This window comes from Cupressus sempervirens, chromosome 4, assembly GCF_028749045.1.
Source record: "Cupressus sempervirens isolate cs-2001-9-10 chromosome 4, ASM2874904v1, whole genome shotgun sequence".
NCBI classification, from domain to species: domain Eukaryota; kingdom Viridiplantae; phylum Streptophyta; class Pinopsida; order Cupressales; family Cupressaceae; genus Cupressus; species Cupressus sempervirens.
Window position 1 is genome coordinate 94,293,447 of NC_143121.1, and position 13,866 is coordinate 94,307,312.

Here is a 13,866-nt window from a genome sequence, read left to right on the forward strand (position 1 = left end):
AAGAACATGGGCCAAAATCTAAGGAAAAAGAATATATTTTTGAAAAGATGACAAAACTAGCTTTCCAAAAATATAACATTTTCAAAAAACCTAATATGGGACGCAAAAGATATGCATGCTAGAGTCAAAAACATAACTTTAGGCTTCAACTAAAAAAAAAAGCAACAAAACTACATCAAAACTTAAAAATATCTACACCAATGTCTCGATCTTGGAACCAGTATTTTGGTACTTCTTTTGGATAAAAAAATACCTTTGTATGCTCAAGTTATGGCCAAAAAATTGAAGGTAGGTCCAAAATGACCCTCAAGGAGAAGTGAAAGAAGGTTTGTTGATGCAGCAATGACATCATGATGATTTCAGTAGAATGAGGGATTAAAATTGATGACCTATAGCCTATCCCAGCAAAAAAGGGTGCCTTTGCACGCAACATGGCAAAGCGGATGATGTGGCAGGGTCCACATGGAAAAGCACCATGTGGTAGCCCTGCCACGTGTTGTGTGTTGGCAAGCTAAAAAATCCCACTTGACTAACTGTGAAACACATAAGCTGCTGATGTTGGTAGGGAAGTTTGCCTGGTCCAGAGTGAAGTTGGGGCAAAATAGTCTAATGGAGTGGTGTTGAATGGTGGTGGTCATGGGAGCTGGGGGAACCACCCAGCCGCAGTGGCTAGTAGGTGGCCCAGCAGTGGCGGCGGTGCTATGGTGGCATGGCCATTGTAGGCTATGTACTGGTAGGGCCATGGTGGCATAGTGGTGGCCACCTGGCTATGTCCCAAAAAAACTTATTTTTTTATTTTTTTTGCTCCAAAATTCCATACAGTCCATACAATAGCAAGTAGGAGGCTTACAAAAAATTTCTAAATGCCCTGTCACCAAAAATAAAAAGTTTTATATGAATCCTGACTGCAACTAGCATTTTGGATCTAATGGCAATGTCCATTTGGGCCCAAAGTGCTCCAAAAATTTTCTCTTCCCTTGAATTGAAGAAGAAACCATAAAGAAACTAGGGTTTGTGTCTCTAAATTGCGGCTTCAAAAATCCTTCAACGAAGTAGCAGTAGGGAGGCTCTGATACCATGTAGAAGTTGATGAAATCCAACTCCACAGTCACCAAGATCACCTACATGCAAAATAACCTATCGAGGGGAAACCAAGAAGGAAGAGGTGGAGCTTGGAAAAATCCTAAACAGACATGAGGGAGAGAAATAATGCAAAACAATGAAATTGTATTTACAATGAAAATGAGATGTGTCTACAATGAGAGAGAGACCACTTATAACAGCCTCATAGAAGCTTGTAGAACAAGTTGGAAAGTGGTAGAAGATAAGGTTGACAACTAAGCACCCTTCCACAAAAGGGTGGAACATGCTAGAAGGGAACAAACTCTCGTGTTGTCAACAACTCATCACTACATGCATTAAATACTAAATATTAAATAAATGTATTAACTTAAGTAAGCTTAAGTAAATAAGTAAATAGAATAAATAATTAATAATTTATTTATTTTTTACTCTAACATGGTTAGTAAAATAGAATACAAAGAGGGAGAAAATCTTTCTAAAGGTCTACTTAGCCTTGTTGACTGTCTAACATTCACTAGTGTGTGTGGTTTTTTCCATTACACTTGTTGCACATCATGACGAATTACTGGAACATCATCTTTTGGAGTATCATCCAGCACTACATAATAATCTTCTTTCTTCTCATTATTTTGCAACAGATCTTTGTACAACACTTTCTCATTGAATATGACATCCCTACTTCTGACAATTTTACAATTTTCAAAATCCTAAAGCTTATAACCAAATTCATTAATGCCATATCCAAAAAATACACATTTCTTTAACTTAGTTTCTAGCTTGGTTCTATTTTCAAAATCTATATGAGCAAATGCTTCACAATCGAAGATTTTGAGAAAAGAATAACTCACCTTCTTACTAGTCCATTCTATCTCTAGAATACCACACCCTAAAGGAGTAGAGGGACCTCTATCAATCAAATATACAATAGTATTGATAGAACCCACCGACATGGGTAAGGGAAACCCAACATGCAACCTTATGCTCCTTGCACACTCCATTATAGTCCTATTCATGCGTTCAGCAACTCCATTTTCTTGTGGAGTCCTTAGAATAGTTTTATGTCTATGAATACCATTAGTGGAGCAATAATTTTCAAATTCATGTTTGCATTAATCAACACCACTATCAGATCTAAGACATTTTAATTTCTTACCAATCTCATTTTCAACCAAGCATTTCCATTTCTTAAAAGTTTAAAATACATCAGATTTCTATCTAAGGAAATAAATCCATACTTTTCTATTTGCATCATCAATAAAGGTAACATAATAATAAGAGCCACCAAGGGAAGATACTAGAGCTAGTCCCCATACATTTGTATGCATAAGCTCTAATTTCTCCCTTTTATTTTCCTTCCTAGTCTTCACAAAGGTCACTCTCTTTTGTTTTACATACATGCAAATTTCACAAAAATCCATATTAACACATTTCAGACCTAGTAAAACTTTCTTTGTATGAAGTAATTTCATGCCTTTCTCACTCATGTGTCCATGTCTATTTCACCATAGGGTTGTATCAAAATCTATAGTAGCTATTTGTTCTCACTACTCAACTACAACAACTATTCTTGAACATTCATGTTTCTCTGAAACAATTAAAGTAGAAGGAACAATATGACCTGTACAAAGATATAAGGTTCTTACTTTCAGACTTTTTGCTACTACAAGGGGACCTTTTGAAACCTTCCATTTTTTATCATTAAAAGTAATGACACAGACCTCATAACCAAGTTGCTCTATCAAAATTAAATTCCTACTCAGCCTTGGAACATGTCTTACCTCATGTGGTAGCCAATGATTCTCATTTTGCAACTTAATCTTAACTTTTCCCTTTCCAATAATCTGATAGGGTTCATTATCCTCCAAATAAACAAGCCCAAGATCCCCTTGGACATAATCAATGAAATAATCTCTATGAGGTGTAGAATGAAATGAAGCACTAGAATCTAAAACCCATGAATCACCAACACTTTCTAAAGATAGAAGCAAAGCATCCCCTTTAGAATTATTACTTAGGTCACATTTTCCTCATTCTCTCCATCTTGCTTTTCTCCTTCATTTTTCTTTCAAGTCCAAGAATCTTTCTTTTTTTAAAATCTATCAAAGGGGTTCTTCATCTTGCCTAGACAATTGCAAATATAATTGAAGAAATCCATAAAAAACTTGCAAGTTTAAATGCATTTATGTAAGCCATGAGTATAGAGGGGCTAATTTGGTGGCTGACTTGTTTGCCAACAAAGTAGTAAAGAAAGAAACAATGATGATATCAAACACTGATGGGAATATTCTGGTAGATGCAAAAAGTATAATCAATAAAGAGAGGATCTAGGAAGGTATGAATGAAATCCTAAGTTAATTATGGAAATTAATGAAAATATGGATTGAAGCAAATGCAATTATGGTAAATATGGAAGGAATAGGTACGTGATATTTTTCATGTCAAATCAACACGCTTTATGGGTCATCTATTTCATTTACCTTTTTTTAGAATCAAAAGGAAAAGCGGTTTTGAATAGAGTATATAGTGGATTGAGAAAGGGAAATAGAGAACAACATTTATGAGAATTGAAAACATTTAGGCTATAGAGATGGTAGGTGAAAGGAGTAGGAAAGAGCTAGTAGGTAAGGTAGACAAATGGAAGTAAAGAACCAAAGTTTGGGAGAAGCTTGAAAAGGGTGGAATTGCAAATAATATCGCCAAGCTTCATGAATATGACCCAATGATTAGGAATCTTATGGTAAATTTGTTAAAGGATGGTAGGGTCAAAGTGGATGGGGTATAATATCAAATTACACTAGAGCTCATCACCCATGTCACTAAAATTTTAGACTTCGGGTTAAAGTTCTATAGAGAGAAAAAGGTGTTTGTGAATGTAGTTAAGGATTTTGTCAAGAATATGGAAGAGAAAAAGGAACTAGTGAAATGTGAGACCTACTATGAGATGGACTCAATTAAGAAGCTCTAGAGGTATGTGTTCAAGACCATTATTGAATATATATCTCTAGATGCAAGATTTGATAGGGTTAGAACCCATCATTTTATTATGCTTAATAATTTTTGTTAAGGGGTTAAGGTATCCTTTCCATTTTATTTGTATTCATCTATGCACAAGAGCATTTTTGGGCACAAGAAAAAACCTACTACTAACCTAGCCCTATGTTGTCACTTAGGTTTGCACCCTTGTCCAAGGCCTAAGCGCGAGAACAACCTAGTGAAACATGGAAACAACCTCCAAGCTGTGGGACTTGAACTACGAGGTTGAGTCTCCGGAGAAGGCCAACTTCCTCTTACTGTCAGGGCGCACCTATCTATTCTCAGAAGGGATTTTACAGAGATGATACAGGATATTACATGGCTCAGAGACAAAGGGATTTTACACTGCAAGTCTACAAGGAGTAGCAGAGAAAATCAGGAAGAGTCGACCTTGAGAACAAATCACAAAATTGCCTTTATAGATCAGGCATAACTAAAGATTTCTGCGTTACATTCACTTCTTACCTACTGGCATTAACTTCCCATCTTGAGAATCCAATCGGAGATCTGATTGAATCCTGGCTTGCATACCAAAAAATCTCATTTCTTTCTGAGAAGAGCCTGGAGAAGATAGAAATGGCGCCACAACATTCCCTAACATGGTAGATGGATCGACTGGATGGGTGGAATGTCCTTATGTCTTGCATTCATTCCTGGTAGGTCAAAAATGATCATGAACATCAGATCACAAGATAACGTCGATCATCCCTACTTCTTGGTTCATGAATCAACCTAGCCTATCAGTCGACCCAGTTTCTTATATGCCGACTAGGCCACGTGGGCTAATCGTAATCCTTTGTTTTGCCACCTAGAGAGTCCTTCCATGGTTGACCACCTTCATCGGACTGATCACGCCACCTTTAAATATTGTCACGACTGCGATGGTTACAATAACCGCTAATTGCCAACCGTTAACCTTAACCAAGCCAGTGAGACACATGTCATCCGGGTGCGTTGTTGCTATAACTATCTCCCGAGCAATTCTTCATAGTGCGATGGCACCCACTGTAGATCTGTCTCCATCCGATGATCACAAAGACTCGTCGTGCTCTGTGTTGTCTTTACCCCAGGCCCATCGTATCTGGTGACACCTCAGCATCCGCACCGCACCTGAATGACACGTGGTAAATGGGCACTATGTCACTATGATAAAAAACTCGCAGCTTCACCATGGCGAGGTGGCGACTGCCGTCGATCTCTTCTAATCTGACAGTCATAGAACTTGACCTCCCATAACCCTCCATTTCTATTGATTCACCAGGCCCACTAATACGTGGCATCCTCCTGTTGGTCCGTCAGTCGTTCAATCCTTGGCTGCATGAAATTGGTCCCACCAGGACACGCGGCGCACGGGCGCTATATCGCCATGATAAAAATCCTGCAGCTTCACCATGGCGAGGTGGCACCTGCCGTCGATCAGCCTTGATCTGTCGGGGAGATCCTAAACCCAACTGTGCTAGCTGTGCTGTCATAAATTCTGACCTGGTTACACGTGGTGGTTCCTTACTAGCCCAGGGAAACACCACCAGGAAAACTTGCGACTTTGCCTCACAGGGTGACCACGTGTCGACTAGGCGCCATGTTGCTATGGGAAAATTGAGGTTAAATTCCCATATAGCCATAGCGCCCAACCGATGACATGTCCCTATCTGTGTGTGGTTCCTTCTGATTCGCTACCGTGGCATCGGGCTCCGCCAACTGGGTAGATGAGGTACATAATGGGGCCCAATATTTTGCTTGAAGTTCTCGCTGTTTATCTTCTCCAGCCCGCCAAACTTTACCTGACCACCGCAACATTTTTTCGACAACATGACCTGCCCGCCGTGAATATTTCTGCCAGGTGCTATGTCGCTATGGAGATTCTTTGGCTAAAACGTGGTAGTGACATAGCCAAATTCTGGACCCCACCCCGCGACGTGTCGCCAAGGTGCGATGTCGATGATATAATCGTCGCGCAATTCTGCCATAGAGAGATAGCACCCTTCGCTGATCTCAGTTGATCTAATGGCCAGAAACTCATGGGTCGTAAGAATATATTATAAGGTTTAAAACATTGGTAATTCTAATATCTCCATGGGTATTTGAATATGGGTATATCGAAGGCGGGAAGGGCAATATAAAATGTGAATTTTGGCGGGAAGTAGAAATACAACACCCTACATAAGGGTTTACTTCTCTTGATCTATGAACATTTTAAGGTTCAATCTAAGAGTAAAACCCTAGCTCATGTTAGGGCTACTTCTGATGAGATGGGGAGTTCTAACTTCTCCTCAGATATGGAAGAGGTTTAGAGTATAATCTTGGAGGAGGAAGATTATCTCTTGTGTGGAAAGAAGGAAAGGGGAAAAGATAAGGAAACACCTACTTCAACTAAAGTCCTATGTAGGAAAATCCTTGGGGGCCTTGGCCTCAAAATTTTTGGTCAAGGGGAAGAAGAGTATAATGAAGAAGGTGAAGACATGGATACAGATGAGGAGAATAAGGGTGAGGAAGATGAAGATAGAGAGGAGCCAGTTGATAACTCTAGAAAGAAGCAGAGGAGGATGATAGAGGACATACCATTAGAGGGGAAAATTAATTTTTGTCTAGAGATTTCAGTGCTTCCTCCCTCTCCAAGTCCCCCATTGGAGCATGAAAATGAGAAAATGGAGGAGGGAAGTGGTGAGCTAGTTATTAAAGATAGATGTATGGTTTGGAAAATTTTCATTGTCTTAACATCAAAGGTGGGGATTGTGAGAGAAGTCATGAATCTCCAAATCCTTGAAGAAAAAGAGAGAAATATCTAGATAGAGGAACTTATTGATCTAGTGCTAGTGGCTGTCACTAACAATGTGAGGAAAGTGGGAATGGACCTAATTTAAAAATGCAAGAAATAACATGATAGAAAATTTCAGATCAATTAAATGGTTATTTCATGAATTGGAGGAGGTTAAAGATAGAATGGGATAGTTGGAAAGCTAGGGGAAATTTTTGAGAAAGGGAACTTGACAAATCAAGGCGATGCAATCAAGTTGGTCAAAAAAAGATGAAAAATTTGGAGACTTACAACAATAACATGGCTAACTAGATGATCTCTATTCTAAACTCTATCAATGAAAAATTGTTACTCTTTCTAGAAAGATAAAAGTTAGGGGTTTTCTGGAGCATAATGAGGGAAAGGACAAAGATGAATATAGGATGGATGAGGAAACCATCATGGGAATAACCCATAGCCAGTTGGATAGGACCTGCTTTAAGAATTAGGAGCAAATGGCTGAGGAGTGTTAGAAAGCCTATGAAGTGGCAGAAACTATGCAAGACCTTGGAAGGAAGGTGGAGCAGTAAGTAAAGGATTATTAATTTCTATCTTTTGGCTTTTTGGTTTCTGTAGGTTTTTTGTTTGGCTTTTTGCCTGTATTTTGATCTTGCCTTTTTATTGGTCATAGTTTTGTTTCTGGTCTATTTTTGTTTTATTTATAGCCCTCTAATATGTAACAACTTTTGGGTTTCAGGATCCCTGTAAGACTGATTTTTCTTATCAAAAACATTTTTTTTCTTTTTATGCCTTGGTTTTCCATAGTACCAAAAATCATTTTCTTATCTTGATTGAGACCTCTTCCCTTTTAACTTTCCACTTGATTTTCCATTATTTCAAAAATTACTTCCTCTCTCAGTCGTTCTACCTTTGCTTTGTGCATTCAAAGCACTTCCTTGTGTAGATCCACCTAAGGATTTCCTACAATTTTCCACACTCAAAATAACATCGATCACATCATCATATTTTAGATTATTAGACCCTAAAATGGAATTACTCATAGGCAAATTACCAAGCCATTCCAACTTTCAAGCAAAGAACACAAAATCAAGAGAGCCCTAATTTCTCCATCAAAATTAATACCCACAGAAGATAACTAACTAGTAATAGTATTAAACTCATTTAAATGATCTACAAAAAATCCACCTTCTACCATTTTCATATTAAAAAAATGCTTCATGAGAAATACCTTATTTGAAGCATAGGGCTTTTCATACACTTTCTTTAGGGTTTCCATCAACTCTTCTGTCATCTTCACTTTTGTAATATTAAATGCCACTAATTGTGCCTAGCATAATCAAATGCTTCCAAGTTCCTTTTGGCTTAAAAGATCCCAGTTGTCATTTTTCATAGATCCCTGATTCTTGGTTTTTCCTTCCACTAGCTTCCATAAATCCTTCTAATAAAGATAGTCTTCCATTTGCATCTTCCATAACTGAAAGTTTTTCCCATTAAACTTGTCAACCCTTAGCTTACCCTTTTCTATCATCATTCACCATTAACCATGAGACTCCCACTCAACCATGAGACTTTCTTGCAGAAGATAACTAAAAAACAACCTCACTCTGATACCACTTGTTAGGATTAAACTTTAGATAAAAATAATAATTACATGCAAATATAAACAATATCAAAAAATAATAGATCACAAAGAAAAGAACACAAGGCACCAAGATTTAACATGGTTCACCCAAACCCTTGGGCTACGTCTACCAAATAACAAGTCTAATATTATTATGATCTAGTGATTACAACCTTATTACAATCTGTAATCCCTTATAGCTCAATACCATCATAAGAATCAATTTCACATCACACCTTATGAAAAAATCCCTAACCCTAAGCCCTTTTATACAAGTATTTTTCATGCTTTAGGGTTAAAATTAGTTACAACATGTTAGCCATAAATTGGCAAATATAAAAAATAGCCAACTGGTGAATATTAGCCATTGGTGAATAGTAGCCCAAATAAAAATTTCGAGTTGGTGCCCCAAACCCCCAAATAATTTATGAAGTATGTACAGTACTTCCCTAATCAATCACCACAAACTATCATGTCCAACCTTGCATACTAGGTTCTAGGTGCTTGCTTCAGACCATACAGTGATTTCTTTAGTCTACATACAAAATCTTTATCTTCTGTTAGAGGGAATCCTCAAGTTTCTCAATGTAGACTTCTTCTTCAAGTTCTCTATTTAGAAATCTTGACTTGACATTCATCTGATAAACCTTAAAATTCTTGCTTGCTGCATAAGCCAAGAACATCCTTATTGCTTCCATTCTTTCCATAGGTTTATATGTTTCTTCATAATCTATTCCTTCTTTCTATGAGTAACCTTTGCAAAAAATTCTTGCCTTGTTTCTCACAACTTCTCCTTGCTCATTCATCTTATTTTTGAATACCCACTTGGTTCCTATAACATTTTTGTCTTGAGGTCTAGGAACTAATTCCCATGTCTCATTCTTCACAATCTGATCTAGTTCTTCTATCATTGGTTGCATCCAATGATCATCCTTACATGTTTCCTCTATGCTCTTAGGTTCCACTTGAGAAATCAGAAATAATTCCTCATTCACTTTGTTCCTTGTCATCACATCTTTATTCTTGCTCCCAATTGTCTACTCTGGAGGGTGATTCTTTGTCATGTTTCTATTGGAAGTAGGAGTTGACATCTCAACTCTTATTTCTCCTCCAGGTTAAGATCTTTGTTCTTCTCTATGCTCAATAGATACATCATTCTTCAAGTCATTGTTAGTCTTAAAAAGAACTCCAACATTATGTCTAACAATTATACAATTATCCTCTTTTTCATCATAATTCTAATCTACCATCTTCTCTTTAGTAGAAAACTTTTCATCATTAATAGTTACCAAAGCTTTCTCTTCTAATACTTCTTTTTTCTTAACCAATTTAGGCTCATTATCTTTATCATCACAATCATTCAAAAATATTTCCATACTTGATTTAAATTCTTCATCTTCACAAGAAAGTGAACTCTTCCTATCTACAAAAAAAGGACAAAAAATGACCAAACTCTTTACAGGTCCAACAAGCCAAAATTTCCATACCTTCTGGCTTCTTTTTCATAAGAAAATCAATATCTTCCTTGATCTTCCTATCTTCTTTGGATCTGGATCTATCTTTACTTGTGCTTCTATCCAAAAAATTAATGCTCAATTATGTACACAATTCTAATCTCTCACCAAGAAGCTCCATCTTCTGGGTGTCAAAATTTCCTCCATCAGATTCGGGACTATCTTTTCTAAAATAACTCACCACTAATCTCCTAAAGATATTATGATTATCCTTCAAGGACCTAATGCTCTGATACCAGTTGTTAGAATATATTGTCCAATTATATAACTATGCTCTAATACCAATTGTTAGAATATATAGTCCAATGATATAACTAAGAGAGGTAGGGTGGGTGAATCAATTATCCAACTATTATCACAATCAATAAATTTAAACAATCCTAACCAAATGAATAAAGTTAATTGAAACCATAGCAAGATACTCATACACAATTAGCACTAGATATGTTAACTAGGGAAACCCTTGCTAAGAGGGAAAACCCTAGTGGGGATGGTACCCACAAGATGATGTACTAATATAAAAATTCCTTGTTAGAGGATGCACCTTGTTAGGAGTTTGTTACATCAATTAGTACATATGAGTCCCTATTAGGAGACTTTGAATACCTATTAGGAGATTACAACCCTATTAGGAGTTGTGTCAACCTTGTTAGAAGTTGTGGAACACAGCTAGATCCACTACCCAAACAACTTCAAGGTTAAGATCAAAGAACCCACTACCCAAATGATCTCTGTATTATTCCTTGTAGAATAATACTTCCTTCCTATATCTCTATCCTATCAACCTTAATTTTTCTCCTTTAGATCTTGTAACTAGATCTCATACTATGCATCCAATGATCCCTTGGATTGCTTACACACATTTAGTAAGCATTTTTCTCAGGTTCTTGTATTGCACACTAATACTTAACATTCCACTCGATCCTCTTAATAAATATCACTTACAAATAAGGAAAATGACTTTCCTTTATACATTATCTTCATAATAATTCCTTGAGTCTACCTTGAGGTTTTCCTAATTAATTAAAAGTAGATAATTAATTAATTTACAATCACAGATCACTCTTGGCTCATAGTCTATACAAAACTTCACACATGTGAAACCATGTCTTCCACACATGTTGGCATCATCAGATGACTATCCTCTATCACTATGTAACTATCCATCTATTCATTACATTTTAGATGAAAGATAGCAATAGATCATTAGAACTTTGAATTCCAATGCTCTATTTCTGCACTACTCCTAGTAAATCAAGTGTAACTTCCATATAACATTGACTCAAACTTATTCCTCTTAACCACATCATCAAGAAAACCTTGAGAAAATTTCCCCCACTACGCATCATCTAAATCTTCCTTAGCTTTTGTGCATCTTAAGATTACTAATTGCTATTCTTTCAATCTTAATAAAATTACTACTATGTTGACATCATTGACAAATATTGTCATGAATGTGACATATCAAAAAATTTCAATGTTTAGGATACTCCTCTAATGTAGTATCATCAACATTCATGCTAAAAAACTCAAAAAAATCTAGGTAATAGGAACTTGAATTGGATGAAGTACTTGAAAGCATTCACTTTCACAATCAAGCACAAGAAGAGGCAGTCGAATAAGGTAGTAGATGCCTTGAGCAAGAGGTGATTAACTATCCAAGAAGTTTAGCTACATAATATTGGGCTAGAGATGTTTAAGAGTCTCTATAACCTAGAGGATGAAGACTTTGAAAAGGCATACAAGGTATGTTCTAATTTTGAGAACAACTTTCACAAAAACTTTTCTAAATTTACCTTACAAAATGGATTTCTCTTTAAGGGGAAACATAATGGGAGTCTAATTGGAAACTTTGGTGTAAGTAAGACTCTAGACTTGGTCCAAATATTATACTATTGGCCTAAATTGGTCAAAAATGTAACCAAGTATGTGGAACAATGCATGGTATGTATGAAAGCTAAAGGAGGGATGAGTAATGCAAGTCTCTATCAGCCCTTACCAATTACAAATAGGCCATGGAAGTGTGTAATCATGGATTTCATAGTTGGTCTACTGAAGAAAAAATAGGGCTATGACAGTGTCTATGTAGTTGTTGATAGTCTTAGCAAGATGGGACAATTTATTCCATTTAAAACTATGAATGATGCAAGCCACATTGAACACCTATTCTTTCATTGAGTATAGTGTCAGACAGGGATGTCAAATTCATGAGTCACTTTTGGAAGAACTTATGGAGTAGACTTGGCACAAATTTTTCATTTTGATCATCCTACCATCCTTACATAGATGATCAAACTAAAATGGTTAATAGGGTGTTCAGTAATCTCTTAAGGTGTCTAACATAGAAGTATGGGAAAACATGGTATATGGTTAACTCTAACGCAGAGTATGCATATAATGATAAAAAAAAATAGGACCATAGGAAGAAACCCTTTTGAAATTTTCTATGGCATGATTCCTAGAGGTGTGTGTGAATTGAGGGATCTTGGAGGCATATAATATAGGAGTGGGCATGTTGATGATTTTTCCCAAACAATGAAGGAAATACAAGATCAAGTGAGGAGGATCATCCAAGACAATACACAAAAGCTAAAAGCCAAGGTAGATGTAAGGAGAAAGGACTTCCAATTCTCCATTGGAGATTATGTCATGGTGCACTTAAATAAGGCAAGATTTTAGAAGGGTGTACCTACTAAGTTGTAGATGAAAAGAGTATGACCTTGAAAGATCAAATAAAAATATGGGGAAAATACATACAAGGTTGAATTACCATCAGATTTGGGCATATCTCTACATTTTAATGTGCAAGACTTGGTTTATTTTAAAGGTCCATGGCTTGTTAATGCTCACAATATTCAAGGACTATATGATGATTTTGAACCTATAGTAATTCCTTCCACCAACAAGTTAGAAGCTAAAAGGGTATTAGACTCAAGAGTCAACAAGACCACTAGGAACAAGGTGTACATGGAGCACCTTATCAAGTGGAAAAACAAACTAGACTTAGAATCCACATGGATTACTATAGGATACTTCAAAATTTTGGGCATTAACACAGACCTCTTGTCCACAAGAGTGACACAACTTTTTCTCTGTGGAGGAGTTTGGTGTAGGGAAAGCTAGGTGGGATTCTAAGAAACCTAGGGCTCCTAGGGTATTTTTTCTTGTAGTGGTTCTATCAACACAACTATGTGAATAAGAGACCTAACCTAATCCTTAGTTGAGGTTAGTTAAGATGGGTATGTGTCAAAAGGTCTAAGTTGCTCCTAGTTGTTCAATTAGGCTTTATAGTGCATTTTAATGTTTTGAAGGGAACAAAGGTCAAATCAGGATTTTAAGGACCTTATTATATGTTTTTAAACCATGTAAGGCCTTTTGAAAGGTTTGTTTTCATTTAGAGAAAGTTTGAGAGTCCAATGCTCTAAATTACAAAAAATTGCTCAAAATTGTCAATAACATTAACAACTTTTCCTGCCATCAAGCAACTTTTCAGTTGAAGCCTTATAACTATCTAAAGAAATTGGGATAGGAGTAGGAATTTTTTTAATAAGGTCATCCTCAACCTTTTTTCAGGGTTGGAAGTTTGTAGGAATTCTAGTGTGTACAAGCTGTTAGCAGGTTAATAGTTACAGTTTTATGCTTTCAAGCTTTTTGGCACTTTAAAGGATTATATTAGGAACTATAGTTTCTTAAGGTGTTAGTAGAGATCAATGTGAGATTATTTTCATTTCTATTTTTTGATATTTTAATGTTCTAGTTTCTTGTAGTAATTGTTTTTGTTTTTGTGTGTCTATTGTTTTGAATCCAGTCTTGGAGTAAGATTTAGTCAGATTACTCCCTCTCCAACCATAGGATGTATA